Source organism: Phalangium opilio, unplaced genomic scaffold, assembly GCF_054372755.1.
Source record: "Phalangium opilio isolate 3A_F unplaced genomic scaffold, DU_Popi_V2 ptg000483l_1, whole genome shotgun sequence".
NCBI classification, from domain to species: domain Eukaryota; kingdom Metazoa; phylum Arthropoda; class Arachnida; order Opiliones; family Phalangiidae; genus Phalangium; species Phalangium opilio.
In genome coordinates, this window is record NW_028324236.1 from 884,330 (window position 1) to 890,952 (window position 6,623).

Here is a 6,623-nt window from a genome sequence, read left to right on the forward strand (position 1 = left end):
CGAAAGTCTGTCGTGATTTTCCGTACCCTAGCGGCCATCCCATTATCTATAACAGAGATTTTGACAAATCGCCAGGGTGGTATTTTGGTGTTATGAGTTGTCGTCTGCTGGCCCCTCAAGATCTTCACATCCCCTTAATTCCTTTCCGCAGCGGTGGTAAATTAGCCTACGCCCTCTGTCGCACGTGTTTAGAATTGCGAGCGGAAATCTGCGATCACACTGTCGATGAACGGGCTTTCGAATCAGTCTGGCCAACGGTTGAAGTCTATGCCGCTATGGAGCATGGTTATAAACTCCTCGATATATTCGAAGTTTATCACTATCCCAAAAAGGAATACTTCTTCTCGCAGTACATGACTGATTTTATCGCCTTGAAAGTGAAGAATTCCGGATTTCCCGCTCATGCGCAAACGCCTTTGCAAAAAGAAGCGTATATCGCGGATATGAACCGGAATGAAAAGCTTTCTCTAACAGTGGCGGATATTCAATCAAATCCTTCCCTGCGTAATATCGCTAAAATTAATTTAAATTCTTTATGGGGTCGCATGGCTTTAAATACCGGTAAAATTCGCAGCATCTTTATTAACAACTATTACGAATTGATACGATACGCGAGCGATTACACTCTGGAACTAGTCGATTTGCGGCCAATTACGGAGTCAATCGCTCTCTTATCGTATAAGGCCAAAAGCGATTACATTCTAGACTACAAACTGGGGTCGGCCATCGTGGGCAGTTTTGTCTCGTGCTACGGGCGATTCGAATTGAACAAGATGCTGCTTCAATTAGACCGCGCAGCCTTGTATTGTCACACCGACTCCATAATCTACCGCCACCTACCGGGAAAGTTTGACATTCCAACTGGCAATCATATTGGTTGCTGGGCGGACGAACTCGGCGGTGATTATATAACTTCCTTTTGTAGTACCGGTGCCAAAAGTTACTCGTTTCGCACTAGCAAAGGAAAAGAAGTCAAGAAAATTAAAGGGCTGACGTTGAAAGTGTGGCGATGAATCCGGAAAAGGAAGTGACAGTCAATGTCCCCTTTAATTTTAAACGGGATAAATACAAGCTGCAGCTAGAGGCCGTTAAAATCACCAAAAGATTTCGCCAAACCTCGAATAAGAGATTGTTGAACGCCGATTTGACAACCAGTCGACCGTACGGTTTTAAAGAGTCAGCATCCGCTTCAACATCTCTCGCGCATGAATTACGAGGCTAGGCGAAGACATACTTTCGAGGGTTTGTGGGAATCTTGCGTTCCCATCGAAGCCCTGGCCAAAGACGGTTTCTATCTTGCAGATGTAGGAACACAGACGACGCGCTGCGCCTTTTGCGGCATCACCTTGTATCAGTGGCGTTGCACGGACAGTCCATCCAGGGAGCATCGCAAGCACAGTCCATCGTGCGCGATGGTTTCCAAAAAACCGTGCAACAACAAACCACTGCGTCAGGGGTTTCCCGACTTCCCGACCAGCGAGGGCACGGATGTTTGCGACCATCTGGTTCAGACATGCCCAACCACCAACGAAGAGCGGTCGGGAACAGAAAAAGTGCGCGTGCGCATCCATCCGTCGTGTTTGCTACTGTAGTGCGTGTTTACATCCTACCACCCTCCGAGTCTATATATATATATTGGATATGTAAATCCCGACGACGCTTTTCAAGAAGAAATCGCCGATGAACAAGAGAATTTAGCGGAGGAAAACGAGGACAATTTAACGGACTTGGAAAACCTGTTTGAGACGGCCTCCGCTAAACAGAAGAACAAGAAAAAACAGAAAAAACCACGGAAAAAGAAAGACGAACTTCAAAATCTCGGTCCAGTAGTTCCATCTAAGGAACGAAGGCCTCGACATCATAAATGGCGTGATATTGATTAATAAAATGTAATATTAAGACAAATAACAAATTGTTTTATTGCGAACAATATCTGTGTACATGTTTTTTTAAATGTAAAGAGAAATATAATAAGGCGACATAGTCGTTAAGTTTAAGATTCTGGTCATAGATGGCGTCTAATATCGTCTTTCTAGCCACGCCCTGGCAACGGAGTGTTAAAAACATGGCGGCGTGCAGACCGCACAGTTGAAAGAATGGATGTAGAATTTGTTGTTTATTGTAAACAACTCGTTTCCCGTATCGTTTTAAATTAACTTTATAGTATCGCGGAGACTTTCCGTAAGTGCAAAACATTTCTACCATGTCATTGTTAGAAAAGCACGCTATCCAATGTTCTCCAGCCTCTCCAGCAGCTTCGTTATTGAATATAAAGCAAAATTTGGGCCTTTTAGGATGTGCTGGGAGTTTATCTACGGGGAAGCATCCTAAATAGTAGGGTCGCGTTCTTTTGTCGCCAGTTAAAAGAGCGTTTATTTGCGAAGTGTTCATAATTTAGTCTTGACAAGGTCCGTCTCGGGTAACGAGACTTTTTGTAGTTCAGCGCCGTAGAAAACACCTAAAATTTGCTCCCCCTTTAAATCCGCTACGCGATAGACGGGTGGTGACCTGGGTATGACGTCAACAATGCGAAATATTTCGTCAGTAAACGTGCCTCCCGAGCTAGTTTTTCTAAATACTCGACTAGCTATAGAGAGACGCACGTGATCGCCAACTTTAAGCCTCGGTGCGTATCGATTAATTCCGTTTGATTTCCCGTACAGTTTATTCCAAATGATTGATTCGTTATCTATATTAACATGAGCCGGTGCAATTCCAGTAGTTGAATGAACCCGTTCATTATAGGCTTGAGTAATTAATGGTAAATATTTAACGTAATTTTTATTCCCTGTGGCCGTAATAACCCGGGCAATTTGTTCCTTAATTGTTCTAATAAAGCGTTCCGCTAGACTGGCTTTATGCTGACTCCGGGCAAAATGTATTTGCACATTGTGACGTTTCAAGAAGGAATCAAAGTTGCGTGAACTAAATTCTCCACCGTAGTCAGTGTGTATTTTTAAAGGGATCCTCTCTCGAAATATTTTTTAAAAGCTTCGATAACCTCGCCAGATGTTTTGTTTCTAAGAGGTACTGTCCATCCATAGCGGCTTAAGACGTCAATGACGCACAAAACATAGCGAACATTTTTATTAAAACGTTTTAATTTCGGTAGATCCAACAAATCAGCTTGAAAAACGTCATCGATAGTCGAGGCGTACACCTGGTTGGTTTTGAATCGGAAACGTCGAAATCGGTGTTTCGTGTAGGCGGGTTGTTTCTCGAGAAAGGCGACTAATTTTGCTTTTGGCACGTGTGGTAAGGCCTTTTGTAATCTCGCTAGCGACCCATAAGCGGCCGGATTAGCCACGTCGTAATAAATTTTTCTAATTTTAGCGTCCATGTCTTAACAAGTATAAATAACGACTAAATGGTTTCCCAATAAACAACTTTATTTAATACACACAAAGGTATTTTATAAAAACAATATCAGTTAAACAAATACGATATATCAGTACATTTATTTTAATAGCCATAAAACAAGGCATTCTTTAAATCGGCAAAACTGTTGACAAAATAAGAGTAAATATCCTCTTGATCTTCAATCCATCCGTGTTCAGTCTCAAATTGATGCAAAATTTTCTCACGATCCAATTGAGGCAGCGCTTCGTGCAAATTACGTTCGACTTGATCCCTGAAATTTGTGTCAAATTCCGAGCAGCTTTGAGAGTGGCATATTTGTTTTCGACACTCAACGTTGGCGCAAGTGGAAGTGACGTCAAACAAAGTGGTAGTGAGCTCGTTTAAAATTAATTCGCGCATGCGACAGACAGCTATCCCTTTAGCTTTGAGATCCTCGTCAATCAGCGGCTTTAAATCAATCAATGTCTGCCATCCTGTTTTGTTCAGGCTGAATCCTTCGTTGGTGCTAAAGTTGAGGAAATAACGACTGCCGCTGCCTCGTTCATAGTATCGAAGATCGATTAGACGTTCATCTTTCGAGTTGACGAAGCATTCCAGCTTGAGGCGCTCTTTGACGGGCAACCAAATATGATAGCGAGGTATTTTTCCGTCAAAAAAGGACGTGAGTTCATTTTGAAACCGAAACAAAGCGTACCAGGCGTTAGGTTTTAATATAGTTTTTGTACGCGTATCCGATCTTTGAATTAATATTTTAGGTTCAATTGACTCAATGACGCAAATGTCGAGCTTTGGCGTGACGGTGTGTACTTGGTGCATATTGGCTCGCGACTGATATTGTATTTATAAAGTTTTAGTCTTTTATACGTTGGGGTGATTATAAATAATTTCTCTGTTTTTAGATATTATTAACTGATTGTTTGGAAATTCGGCCATGACAATGCACGTGACGTTTTCGGTTAGCAGAGAGCTAAATCTTAACGATAATCGCAAGTTACCAGTCTGGGGCATGGAATTTAGACCTAACGAAGCGAGATGTTCTCTACTCAAATCAAAAACAACGACAAAAAAGCCTTTTTTATATAAATCGTAAGAAATTATATTTCCTCGGTCAAGCCCTAATATTTCGAGCCCCTCGAATAAAGAATTGTAACATCTAACGTATTGATCGTCGTCAAAATTGGGCGTAAACGGGATATCGGGATAATTTTGTGAATTTAAAGAGAATTGTATGAAATCGAGTTTGAAATGTTGGAGATCCAGGGAGTTGGAAGTTGCTTCCCCTACAAATTTTTTATTAGTAACGAAAGCCACGACAGTTCGCGAGGGTAATTGCCCCGTAAACAAGCTGTCCCTAATAAAATCTTGCGATCCGGTGGTTATTAAGAAATTTTTCATAACAATAGAGTTTACTTCATAGCGAGCGTTTATTCCCGAGTTTAACATCTGGGCGTGAGCTAGTTGCAGTTCGGGATTAACCTCAATTTCGCGCGTAAACAAGGTGCATTCCGTTAAATCAATCTTATACTTTTTGCCCGCTTCATTGTGAATAATAGCGAAATCCGTGGCGCTTCGATGAAGTCTAATTCGCACCTCGATATTATCTAGTAAGAATTTGGGCGTTTTGAACATATCCAAAAATAATTCGCCAATTACATCGCACGTCTTTGATTTTGCCACGCGTTTAGCGCGACGACCAATACCATTATCTTCCTTGTTAATATTGGCGTCTTCAAAAGCCGTCGCCGGATCGATAATGGTATCCAAATAATATAACATAGAAGTTAACCAGGAATTGGCCGCCGTTTGTCCATAATTTAAAAGTATTTTAAAATAGGCCATGTATGGGTACATATTATTAGGTTGCTGGATGGCAACGCCATTAAGAAATAATTCTACTTGACAAAATAGCGAGGCAATTATTAAATTTGTTACCGAGACTTTCTTTTCCGCATCTGGAACGGCCGTCCCGTCCTCGTGTAAAACGCGAAATTTTAATCTCAGAAGAGTTTTAGTCAAATCATGATAATTGTTAGAGGGAGGAATGATAAATTCTACATATTTAGCATTAGTTAGTGGAGCAATTGGATAATAAGCAGTCGTTTTAGTCCCAACAATATTATTATTCACCACTGGCTTTTCAAATACTTCAAAGTCGGAAAGAACACTTTCGTAGGTCGACATGTTTAGTCTAGAAAATTGCGTTTAGTGCGTCGCTTAACACGTTTGCTCCGGCTTGTTTTAGCAGTCCTCTTTCGTTTTCGGCCCGTCCCGCTCTGAGTGTTAACAAACCGGTCCACGCCTTTATGTAGTAGGGAATTTAAAGATTGCTTGACATTTCGTTTAATTGATTCTCGAGGTGATATTCCGGGGTTTTGTGCATCGCTAATTACTCTACTCGTTAACCCAACAGCTTCGGACGCTAAAGTACTAATGGCCGGCCTAATAAAGGGTGTAATTTTGCGCAATAAAGAATTGAAGATACCGCCAACACTAAAACGACCCCCCGATTGGAAAACGTTTGCGTGTAAAGCCGGAAGGGAGGATCCTCTTTGGAAATACAGAGTGTATCTATTAGGTACCATTGCTCAAGTTCTATTGACGTCGACGCCTAAAAAACAGTTTAATATATACTTTACCCACATTAAACGGGATATTTTCCCCGTAATCGAATTTCAATTCAATTTCAATTTCTTGAATATCGCTGGTTGAAATTGGATAAAAATCGATATTATTAAATATTTCCTGGTTCTCCTCGTCTTGCAGCGAAAAAGCCGGCATTTTTATGAAACGTAGCAGAGGGACTTGACCACCACCCTCTACTTGTTGACGGATAATATTGGTATAAACAAACATGGCATCGACGCCTCTCATGATATCCGCGGGATACTCCGACGTCTCGTTATTGATATACCGATCCAATTGATTACTACTAAAACCTAACAATCGTCCCAATCCTCGTCCGGGTGTTGTTTTGGGAAACAAAATTGAGACCGTATCGTTCAGTTTTGAAACCATGACGGTTCCGTCTACATTCTGCGTAAATTTTAGACTTTTTCTATGCGTCGGCGACATGGCTTCGCTCATAGCACTTAAAACATCGCTAATATGATAATATACCCCGAGAGGAATCTCGCACGCGAAATTATCAACTCGTCTGGCTTGAGACCCGGGTAAATACGGCTGGTCAGCCATATTTGGGTCTTCTGGAAATCTATCCACATCGTATTCGCTAGTCCAAAAATTATTATCCGCTGTCAGGGTCA